The sequence below is a fragment of the Chiloscyllium plagiosum genome, unplaced genomic scaffold, assembly GCF_037043375.1.
Source record: "Chiloscyllium plagiosum isolate Xiang-an unplaced genomic scaffold, Cpla_swu_hap1 HiC_scaffold_32, whole genome shotgun sequence".
Lineage (NCBI taxonomy): Eukaryota > Metazoa > Chordata > Chondrichthyes > Orectolobiformes > Hemiscylliidae > Chiloscyllium > Chiloscyllium plagiosum.
The window spans coordinates 24,648,910-24,660,999 of NW_028270170.1; the positions used below are offsets into that span (position 1 = coordinate 24,648,910).

Below are 12,090 nucleotides of genomic sequence, written 5' to 3' on the forward strand. Positions count from 1 at the left end.
GTTTTGCAAGGTCAACACGCGAGGAATATAAACTAGCTTGATAGGCTCTGGGCAACCATGTGTAAAGTGCATACGTGAAAACATTGTTGTGATGGTGCAGACTGTCTCTTAGTCATTAATGTCTGAAATAGGAGCAGAAGTAGGCCATTCGACCCCTCAAGCCTGCTCTGCCTGTTAATAATATCCTGATCTGATTGGTCCAGATTCCTGCCTATTCTAACACCCTTTGACTCTCGGTGTCTAAAGTCTAATGATCTGCCAATCCATTTCTCCCCTGTAAAAGGCTTCTTTCATCAGATTTCTTAGATTAGATTAGATTAGATTAGATTAGATTACTTACAGTGTGGAAACAGGCCCTTCGGCCCAACAAGTCCACACCGCCCCGCCGAAGCGCAACCCACCCATACCCCTACATTTACCCCTTACCTAACACTACGGGCAATTTAGCTTGGCCAATTCACCTGACCTGCACATCTTTGGACTGTGGGAGGAAACCGGAGCACCCGGAGGAAACCCACGCAGACACTGGGAGAACGTGCAAACTCCACACAGTCAGTCGCCTGAGGCGGGAATTGAACCCGGGTCTCTGGCGCTGTGAGGCAGCAGTGCTAACCATTGTGCCACCGTGCCGCCCATAGATTTGAGACAAAGCGGTTGATTTTCCATTGGCATTCTCTTGAATACCCACTTATTTGTTAGACTTGAGAAACTGCATCAGTCCAATTTCCACTATTTTCCTGGATTTCCAAAAGTCTCTATGTATTCCCTCTAACTCCAACCCTCACTTTAAACACGTAACTCCACTCTTTAACCTTTGTACACTAGATTTTAAGTTAAGCAGATTAATCATCACTCATACAATCTGTTCAAGATTATGCATTTCATTTTAACTTTCCCTTATTAGGTGACAGGGCGGAAGAAAGTATCATATTTCTCCCTTTCAGGTAAAGTAGACAAAAGAAGGGGAAAACAATTCTGTTTGGATTGCATGGTAATACCCATTGCCCATCATAATGGAGTTTAAACTTTGGCCTTCTGGTCCAGAGGTAAGGACATTCCCAAAAACCCCTGAAACACAAATATTAGTATCCAAAAGGCAAAGACGCATTTGGAATTTGAAACTTAGTGCTTTGGTGATTTGTTGTCAGAACTAGCCCAGAAATTAATTATAATTGAGCGTGCATTGATATCTATCAGAAATCACAATATCACAATCCTAAGAAATCATTACATTCATGTTTAGCTTTGCTAAGCACCCACCAGCCAATGTTGAGAAAATAATGGCATCCCGCCAGTATTGAGCATTTAATTTAAGGTGACTTCCCTTTTCTATGTGGATGTGGGAACTGTTTCTCAATTGTTACATCCATCACAAACAAGGTCAGAGTGAGAACATTGTTCTTGTTGTGTGGAAGTTCTGTTATGTCTCTAGCATAGAGCAATCTAGGCATCTTAACGGTGTCTTATATCCTGTAGAAGAAAGGCCCAAGGTAAACCAGTGAAAGAAATGTGGATGCTGGACTACATCGCAGATGTAGATCCTGGAGCTTTACATAATGTGAAAGTGTGCACACCACATTCTTTCCAACACCATAGGATGGCACTGCATGCTCAGGATTCACAGAGTAATCATTAAAGCACAAAGGAATGCCATTTAGCCCAATGATTTTGCACTGGCACTCCAGATTTCCCCAGCTTTTCCCATTTCCCCAGCTTTTCCCATTCCCCTACCTTTTCCCATTCCCCCACTTTCTCCCAGTAACCCTGTACTTCATTTTCAGTCAATGTCCTCCTGAAAACCTTGATTGCACCTGCCTCAAACATTCTCTGTGTTTCCAATTCCCTTCATTTTTATTGTTTTTCATGTTTACACTAGTTTGAATATTTTTTACTTCTGTTTAGAATCTTCATCATTTTAAACACCTGTCAATTCTTCTCTCAATCTTCTCTTCTCTATGGATAACAAATCTAGTTTCTCCAATCTGTCTACATGACTGAAGTACCTCATTCCTGAAACCATTCATATGAATCTTTCAATGCCTTGACATCTTTCTGAACATATGGTGCCCAGAATAGACTGAAGCAGTGTTTTAGCCTAACCTCCTTGGTCTCGTACTATGGGCCACATTCATTAATAAAGCCAAGGATGTTCCGTGCTTTATTAACTACGCTCTCGATCTATCCTGCTACCTTCAATGACTTCTGTAAATGTACACCCAGGTCACTCTGCTTCTGCACCCATTTTAAACTTGTAGCTTGTATTTCAGATTTTCTCTCGGTGTTCTTGCCACCAAAGATGAGTCGCTTCACAATAGCCTTCCAAGATAGTCTGTACTCCTTGGAGGGTGCATATTTATTCAAAGTGAATAACCTTACAAGAAGTGAATACAAATTTTAACAGCAAAGTTCAGTGGACGGCTCATTTGCAATGCAGATTGATGCTGACAGCGAAGGTCTAATTGCTGCACCAGCTGAGGTTACCCCCAAAGGACCCTCCTTCTCAACCTCTCCCTTTGTTAGAAGTGCATCTCTGTCTAATGAGAGATGGTCTGGTAAGATTATGGTGATGTCCCTTTTATTATCGTCTGATTTACAAATATTTGTAAATACAATAATGCTGAATAATTTAAAATGCACAAACCAACGGATAATTAGTTGGGATTCTATCTGTGACATTCAGTTGGCTTTTAATTCCATGAAGTTAAACCTCTGTATATTATTTTTGTAAAGGGCCTCTGCCAATAAAGTATTTTTGTTAATAGCTGTGAACCCAATAAACACCTTTAACTTTATGAATGAACAATATTTAATTTCTCTCATGATTTGCTCAAAAGCAATGAGGGGTTAGAAATTGGTCTTGATTGGGGACGGCGCAGTGGCTCAGTGGTTAGCACTGCTGCCTCACAGCACCAGGGTCCCAGGTTTGATTCCAGCCTTGGGCGACTGTCTGTGTGGAGTTTGCACATTCTCCCTACGTCTGCGTGGGTTTCCTCTGGATGCTCCAGTTTCCTCCCACAAACCAAACATGTGCAGGTTAGGTGAATTGGCCATGCCAAATTGCCTATAGTGTTGGGTGCATTCGTCAGAGGGAAATAGGTCTGAGTGGGTTACTCTTCGGAGGGTCGGTGTGGACTTGTTGGGCCAAAGGGACTGTTTCCACACTGTAGGGAATCTAATCTAATCAAAGCAAGTGATAGCAAAACAGTATTCCATTTTCCATCTTGCCTGATTGTCTTTCCCATTAACTGAAAGCAATGGCAGAATATGTCACCCTTGCAGTTTTGGATTTTCCAAAGGCAATGCAATTGGTCCAGCCTTTGGGGCTATAATAGTCACATGCAATGAAATCATTTTGTTGTTGAGTTCAGCTTTTTTTAAAAACCTGCATTTTAAATTGAGTTCTCGTTTACTAACTATGGAACCACTGCATTTCTATTCAGCTTATGAATCTCTGTAATGACTCTTGAATATGTTAATCCTGAGATCAGTGATCAAAACCATTCCTGGCATCTCAGAATAGCTGGTGGAGATTAAGAATGGAAAACTGATTATTTTTTAACAAAATATCGCAAGAACTAATTCAACCCTGAAAGGATAAATAGAACACAAGATTGAGTCCAATTGTTGACTTGTCCTGTTCAAATATGAATTTAGATATATACCCATATAACATTATTAATGTGGATGGGGCTGGTTTATTTTATTCATGTGGCTAAATTTTCTCTCAAAAGTCCAGTAGCTGAGGCTTTCTAAAGCCTTCACTAATGGATTGAATGAATGAGCAAAATGGACCACAATTATCCCAGATTTAATCGTTCATTCCCTCTCCACCTGAAACCCCTTATGCTGAGTTGTTTCTCTGAGTTATATCAATTGTAAACAAACTAAAAATGTCCGTAACACCTTTTTGTCAAGGAGGATAAATGAGGCAGTGTTTCATTTTCCCAATCAGTGTTGAGCAGCTACCACACTTGGAGGTGAACATTATATATGGACCAGACCAAACCCTCTCAGAATAAATAGGATAGCCTATACCCCCTTTTTTTATTTTAAAAAGCAAGTGTAAAGTGTTGTGTTCTGGATGTAATTTGATTGGCCAAACTACCTGGCTAAAGCAAAACACATTGTAGTTAAAATACAAACATAAGAAAAAAACATAACATTGGAATAACTTAACTCTACTGGAAAACTTACAAGAACAATAGATTATTTAACCACTAAATGACAATTGATCCAATACAGTAACATCCCATTTTCACACCCTTGACAAAGGCAAATTCAGTAAAACAGATTGTCTCGAGTGCAATTCGAACAGCCAGAAGAGAACCTAGCTTTTACCAGTGACAGAGAGACGAATAAGAGCTTCCACATCCAGCTTCAAGACCCCAGCAACTGCTGAAAGCTAAAACTAGAAATCCTAGTTCTGTGGGAGCTTGGCCCCACCCCTTCAGGCTGCTTCTATTGTTCTAACTTTCTAAAAAAAACAAAGCTAACTGGGCTCAGATCAGACAGCTCAGCTTCAAATTTCTAACACTTGCTTTAAAAATAAACATGACAGCAAATCCTTGCTAAAGACATGTTTCTTAACAATGAGGGGAAGTCAGGCTGCCTCCTGACCATAATGCTAGTTAATGGGCAGCACCCTGCCAACACTTCCACAGATTACACAGGAATAATGACCACTTGTTTGAGACACAAGGAAGCAAGAGGTATCTATGCCCTGGCATTAGTGCCTCCTTAGAGGAAGGGGCAAAATCTTTACTTGAAGATTCTTCCAGATGCTTTTCAGGAGCACAGTGAGGTTCTGACTCCAGGTGCCACACTGCACCTACAGCAAGAGGCTGAATGGGAGAGCTAAGCTCTTACTTTTTCCCCCAGTTTAGTTACCAATTGAAGAACTTAAACAATTTCTATATCAGAGGTGCAACCTGCACATCTTAAGCCCAGGCAAAGACCCTGCAGTAAACAAGCAGTCATCACAAAACACATGACTTCCAAGAAATGCCTTGCTTAAGAAAGTGTCCCACTGTCCTTTCATTGACCTAAATGTTGCCAGAACCTTTCAATCTCAAGTCTGCAAGAATGATTACACATGAAGCCAGTGTAACACATGATAGATAGCAACATCATTTGAAAAGTGATTTCATATTGCAGGATTTCAGTTGACTGGGATCTTCATGCTTAGAACGATGGGCAGTACCACACAATATAAATGCCAATAGAAATTTAATACCACTTGGTGCATTTTGATTATAAATGTATATATTTTAACTGGGAGAAAGCTGCGTGATCAGAATAAATTTGAGCATTCACATTTGCAAGATCTTAAAAGCAGCACCTGCAGTGAAACTATGTTTTAAACTAAGAAGTATTGAATGTAAAAGATGAAATTCCATGGTAAATCTATTTAGAATATTAGTAAGACTGCAGTAGGAGTATTGGTATATTTTTGAACTCCACGGCATAGAAGCATTTTGAGGCAATAGAAAGGCTGCACTGCAGATTCATTTGAATGTTGCAAACAGTTATAGATAAAAACAACACAAACTTGTATTTAATGTAATAAGCCATTCCAAGGCAAACTAAAGAAAGTATGACATCAAGCCACATAAGGAGACATTGGGCAGGTTTCAAAATATTTGGTCAAAGAGGTCTTTTTTTGAGCAATGTACTAAAGGGAAAGAGTGAGCTAGAGAGACGGGTGTAGGCGGGTATTTTAGAGTTTATACATACAAAATAAAGCCACTACAACTATGTTTTGTTACAGCAGAGGGATTATTGAATTATTCGATAGGGATGAAAAGAGGACAGGTTAGAAAAGAACAGATTAAGGGATCAAGAATTGAATCTATCAGTTAGGACTGAGGAGTAAAACCTTTACAGTTTTGTGAGACAATGAACTGCACCAATTAAAGAAGGGACTATTAACATTCAAGATTAGGTTTGATAGGCACTTGAATGAAAAGGTGCAAAAGGACACAGGCGCAACATATGTTTAGGACTATTGAGGACTAGAAAGGATCTGCATCAAAACAGAGTGATTGGGTAATATGCCTTTTTCATGAATTGTAATTTCTATACTAAATAGTGTATATGGATATGGTGGCATGGACCATTAAGATGTTAGAATCTGTAGCAAAAGTCCCAGAAAAACAAATTTGTTAAGCACAGTAAGATTGAAAAAAAAATGCCTTCAGTATTGAATACAATCAAAGTCATATGCCATTCAGTGCAGTGTTTCACTGTTTATATCTTTTTCCAATCACAGTATGAAGCCTCATAACCAATAATTTCATTTTCTGTTCTGAACTGCATTGTAGGATTTAGAGCTATTTTCATATGACAGGAACAGCACAGCCAGTGGCTTTTTCAACAGTAATCGCAATAATAACAACAGCTGTCAGTTTGTAAAGGTTTGTGATCTTGGATTTGAAACCAGTGCATGGTGTGACCTCTGCTTTATTCTGTTCTGGGCAGCTCTATCACTGGTGTTTCCTTTCCTAAGGCATTAAAGGCTAGATTTTCCACTTCGCTGGAAGGAGAGTAAATCAGACTGGCAGACTGTGCAACGCTTAATTTCCATGACCGTGACACCACTAAATTTCCTAAGATCTGTCAGCTTGCCTACCTGCACTGGGAAACCTTCCTCTGGTAGACAGAAGAAAATACATAGCGTAGACCTTAGTCATCTGTGGCAGCTTAACAGGATGGCCTTCCTTCGAGGCAATTGATGAGAAGGATCAAATTGAATAACACTCGAAGGATTGAGGAGGGTAGTCTGTTTCTCCCAAAAATAATTGCACATCTTTACAGGCCTCTGACCTCCTGTCATTGCTCACAGCCAGTGTTATGCCAGACATAATGGATATAAGCATTCATTCTCACATAACTGCATCCTTTTGGTTGTGGAAACCTGCCTTTGCGAAGATCTTTTCACAAAGATAATATTAATGACAGGAAGCATTTGGAAAACCTGCAGTACTTCCCAATCTTCTTGTACCTTAGGATTGCTGTAAGCAAAGTGGCAAAGCCACAGAAAATCTAGCCTTAAAAGTCTTTTCTGTGTTCACCTATGACTTTTCAGTGCCATTAAAAACCTCAGAAAACAATTTCACTAACAGGAACTCTGATTATAAAATTGACAGTTAACTGTAGATGGGTCCCTGATATTTTTTCTTTGTCTATTTGGGAGTAAATTTCAAGCGCTGATGTCTTTGAAAGGAATATTGTTCTGCAGGAATTTCATTATATATTGTAACGTAAATATTATTTGGTGATGAATGTCAGTTTGTTGGAATGAACACCAGCCTTCGTTTTGGAAGCAGTGTCACCATCATATATCAGACTTGAGCAGATCATGTATAATGTAGGTCAGGCACCAAGTGAAATAACTCCTTTCTCCAAATGGTCAACAACTCCCCATCCCAGACAATGACAGCTAACTTAATGCTTTTAGTGAACATTCCAATTTTATTACAAGTCAGATTGAAATGGCCCTCACTTTATTTCCATTTTTTCCAATTGCCAGTCCAAGAACTGAAAGATTCCTTTTCTATTACATTACACTATTTCTTCCCTTACAGGAAGCAATAGGACATTTTTTCCCTCTGAACCCCTTGAATCAAATCCAGGTCTTGAACAGACACACCATACCTGTGGCATACCATGACGATTGCAGGAATTGTAACCAGATTCCCAGAGAGAGAGAATGTAGGAGAAATGAGATTGCACTCAGGACGTCTGCTAAAATTTTAGGCCTGGGATATAACACTTTAGTTCCTCTTGATCCAGCACAATAAAGGGACTGGCCTCATGAATTCATTCTCAGCTCCATGCCTTAAAACTGTATTTGTGTTAAAGTGGAGGCTGTCTTAAAAGCTTCACCACCTTCTGAGAGCAGTTCGAGGGCCTGAACCACCTCTGTTTGAAAGTTGGAGGGTTGGGGTATGATTTGAGAATTTCCGAATTGTTGTCTTCCCACACCTGTCCTTGGGAAGGTTAAGCTCTAACCTAGATTGGTGGAGATTTAATGTATTTTCCATTCTAATAATATCTCCTATTCAGGACCATGACGTGCTGGGCAATGCAAAATAGAAACCCAGGCCAATGCGTGTTGTCCAAAATGTCATTATTACTCTCTTCAGCAGTAAATATTCAGAAAAGGAGTAGTGTTAAAACAAAAGCTGTATTTAAAACCTAAGATAGTCCTTTGAAGACACTGAGGCACTGTTTAGAATGCCAAGAGATGCACAGCTTTAAACAATAACTGGTCTCTTGATGACTATATCCTATCTACACCAAACTGCTTGATCTAAACCACCATAATGTCTCCTTTGTCGATCAAACATTTTGCTGCAATTCTGGTTTGCCTCTGAGTGAAATTGATTTACTAACCCATATTCGGTGGAATCTTTTCTAATCAAATTGGGCTGTAGGCTTCAAAATGTGTCCCTTTTCTAAAAATAAAGAAAGCTTTGCAAGCAAATTTACAAGAGCTATTGTTCAAATTTTTTTTTTAAATATTCCGGCTGTTTGTTAATGCAGTGCATTGGAATGCCAACAGATGGTGCCACAGAATAATGTCGCTGATGCTTATGTTTATAATCATACTGACTTCCCGCCTGTAGTGTGACACCAAATGGAAGTCAGAGTGTTCTATGAAACAGGAAGGGCTGTGGGGTGAATCATTACCAGAATTACCAGTAGATAGATTGTTCATACAAACCTCCCAGGCCTCTGAACTGATGAATACATAGTTTAGCAATGATATAGAGGAGAAGGCTTTTTTAAAACAAAATGTAAGCACATGAATAAAACAAAATTGTGACATATTGATAGTGTTCTCACTGCGTTGTAGATATCTTCATTTTGCAGATGGCTGACTTACACAATCTAGTCAAGTTTACAGTTGGTTCTTTGATTTTATCTTTGTTTTCATATTTCACCACCACAAACTTGCATCATTCAAACGGAACAGGCTTTCCTTTATCAGATAGACAGCTATTCTCCACCATTTCTGCACTGATGTGAAGGGATTTCTCTATACCAAATTGTCAGTATACCTGAGATACACTATAACTCAATTCCAGTACAAAGCCACTCTATAAAGTAATCTACGGACACAGTTAAATAACTTAAATAGTGATTTAAATCTTCTGAAGTATTGAACATTGCTGCACATCCTTTTAAAGCATTAATATTTATTGGGAAGGGAGTGCAACTGAACACATATATAGAAATAGACATGCATGGAACTTTCTCTCATGGAGTATACTTTGTAGTATCCCTGTGGTCTTTAGAATGTACATTGCAGTCTACCTAACAGGAGTAAGGATTGAAACCTTTCTCCTTCTGAATATTCAGCACTCCATTTTTTCAGGGACAACAACAGCATCATCATCAAACTGACAGGCATGGTGCTGTTGTTTTCTGGTATACTGACAGGCACTTGAAAAGACAGACCTTCCCGCCCCCCCCCCAAATGAAAGCCAAGCACAGGTCTTGCTGCTCTCTAGTTGTCAGGCAAGACCCACATTATGCAGTTTCAATTCCATTCACTTTCTGGACACCCAGCAGATTCAGTGATGTGGATGAGGGAGAATGTCCTTGCAGTAGCTAAGTTGAGTCAAGTGTGTGTAAATTGATCCCATATCAGAGTTTGCAGTTTTTCCCAGCTGCCATGTTCCATCGGCCTGATGACCTGGTCTTGAGATGTTGTCCTATTGAACTTACATGAACATGTACTTTTAATTGCAGCAAAAAAAACTGATCAGGGTGGCAATAGCTTTGGTGTCCCTCAATATGTAAGACAAAAGAGTTTCTGTAGAGCATCAATACAGAAATACAATTAAAGCTTGATTTTTTTCTTCAATTGGCAGTCACTCTAACATAAGATTGTTAAGCCTAATGGGTATATGCCGAGAGGCACTGCCTTTGATTACTTTGTGTCACCAGGGAGATAGTAAATGAATCACATGTCGGCCTGAGTCTGACCTCCAGACAACATCCACCACAATTATAGCTCTGCCCATGACTGAAGCAATGACCACAGCTTTATATTTGTATACTCCCATATCCTTCCCAGCTACTGGCAGAAGTGTTTGCCAAAGTGATACGCCATCTGCACACTGACGCACCAAACAAATGAAGCCTCGATTGCCAAGGAAACAACTTCATCACTTTTCCAACATGAAAGAGGCAGCAACATAAGATAGCACTGCACTTCTCCTTTCCAGATGGCTGATTTCTCAAAAGTACACAAATTTGTTGACGGCACATAAAATTGGAAACCCCACACCCTGCTTTAATGAATAACATCTCCGTTTCATTGATTTCTAGGAAGTGATGAATCACTGAAAGTGAATCAATCAGACCACTGTCTGCTATTTCGATCGTAGCCATTGTGCCTCAATTTTGTGGCAGTCCACCATCCCAGCATGACTTGAAGATGATAGGGTGCTTGTTATAGTTTGGGTTACTGGTGCCTTTTCAGAGGCTTACGCACAAAGGAATAATTGAAATACAAACTGGCTCATGCCTTCAACCAGAATCTGACAGAACATCAATGTACGCGAGGAGAGATTTGTTTCCTGGCATATGTTGGGTGGATGATGGGAAGTTTTCTGGAAAGCCCTGACTAGGTTTTCATGTTGTAGGGTTCTTATGTGATTACTGTGCAGATTGTTTTAGATAATACCTCTCTTGGGAGGCCAGCTACTCACTCTTCCATAGTATACACTGTCCTGTTCTGGCATTCCTGTGGGACTTTGTCCAGGATTACCAAAAAGCCTCTGATTGGATTGCCCACAGCAAGACATTTGTTTGATTATTGACCACCAAATGCAACAAATGTACCCTCAGCCAATTCCAAGGATTATCTGCACACCCATCATTTAGTTGAAGCTACTATATACACTATTAGTTTCAGTTAAAAATAGAAGAAATAAAAACATGAGTAAGTCATTTGGCCCTTCAAGCTACCTCTACTATTCACTCAGATCATGGCTGACATATCCCAGCTACACCTTTCTCTTGCACTATCCCTGTATTCTTTGATTCGGTCAGTACCCAACATAGCTTTTGATCTTTGTTTTGAACACACACGATGGTTGAACAGCTCTCTGGGCTAGAGAATTCCAATGATTCACAGCACTTTGAGTGAAGATTTTTTCCACATCTTAGTCAGACTCTCCATTCTGATATTATGGCTCCCAGTTCCAGGCTTCACAGCTGGAGAAATATCTTCTTAGAATATAACCTGTCGTGCCCCTTTAGGATTAGATCACCCCATTCTTTTATACTCTTTGGGATCGAGAAAACCGAGAATACTCGGTCTCTCCTTATAGAAGAACTCCCTTAACCCCGTATTCAGTCTAGTGAACTTTCCATATGCTCTCTTTAAGTATATCCTTCCTCAGGTAAGGAAATCAGAACTACATACAGTATAATATTCCAGCCGTTGTCTCACCAAGGCTCCTCAAAATTGCTTCTTTGCTTTTATATTCCCATTTATTTGTAATAAATACCAAAATATCATTTGCTTCTCTAATTGTTTGTCTCACGATGTCCCAGGTGTGCAGTTAAAGTATCTCAGTTACTCTAAAAGGACGGTCAATCCAACCTCGAACTGGTACAATGATTAGATTAGATTACCTACAGTATGGAAACAGGCCCTTTAGCCCAACAAGTCCACACCGCCTCTCCGAAGATTAACCCACCCAGACACATTCCCCTACCCTACATTTACCCCTGATTAATGCACCTAACACTATGGGGCAATTTAGCATGGCCAATTCACCTGACTGCACATCTTTAGATTGTAGAAGGAAACCCATGCAGACCTGGAGAGAATGTGCAAAGTCCACGCAGACAGTTGCCTGAGGCGGGAATCAAATCCAGGTCCCTGGTGCTGTGAGGCATCAGTCCTAACCATGGTTGCCACTGTTAGCATTATCTCTCCATTAACCAGTTCTAGAAAACAAAAATGGAAGGGAATGCAGAGCACAATTTACACTGTTTAGTGGATATATATTTTGGCAAAATTAAGTGTTTCAAATAACCAAAGCAAGAGAAAGCCATTCAGCAATTTGT

General features: G+C 39.9%; 1 protein-coding gene across 2 annotated transcripts in view; it reads left to right on the forward strand.

Annotated features, from left to right (window-relative positions):
- Window positions 1-12,090, forward strand: part of LOC122539931 (neurabin-2-like) — a 223,942-nt gene that overhangs the window by 168,285 nt on the left and 43,567 nt on the right. The window lies entirely within an intron of this gene.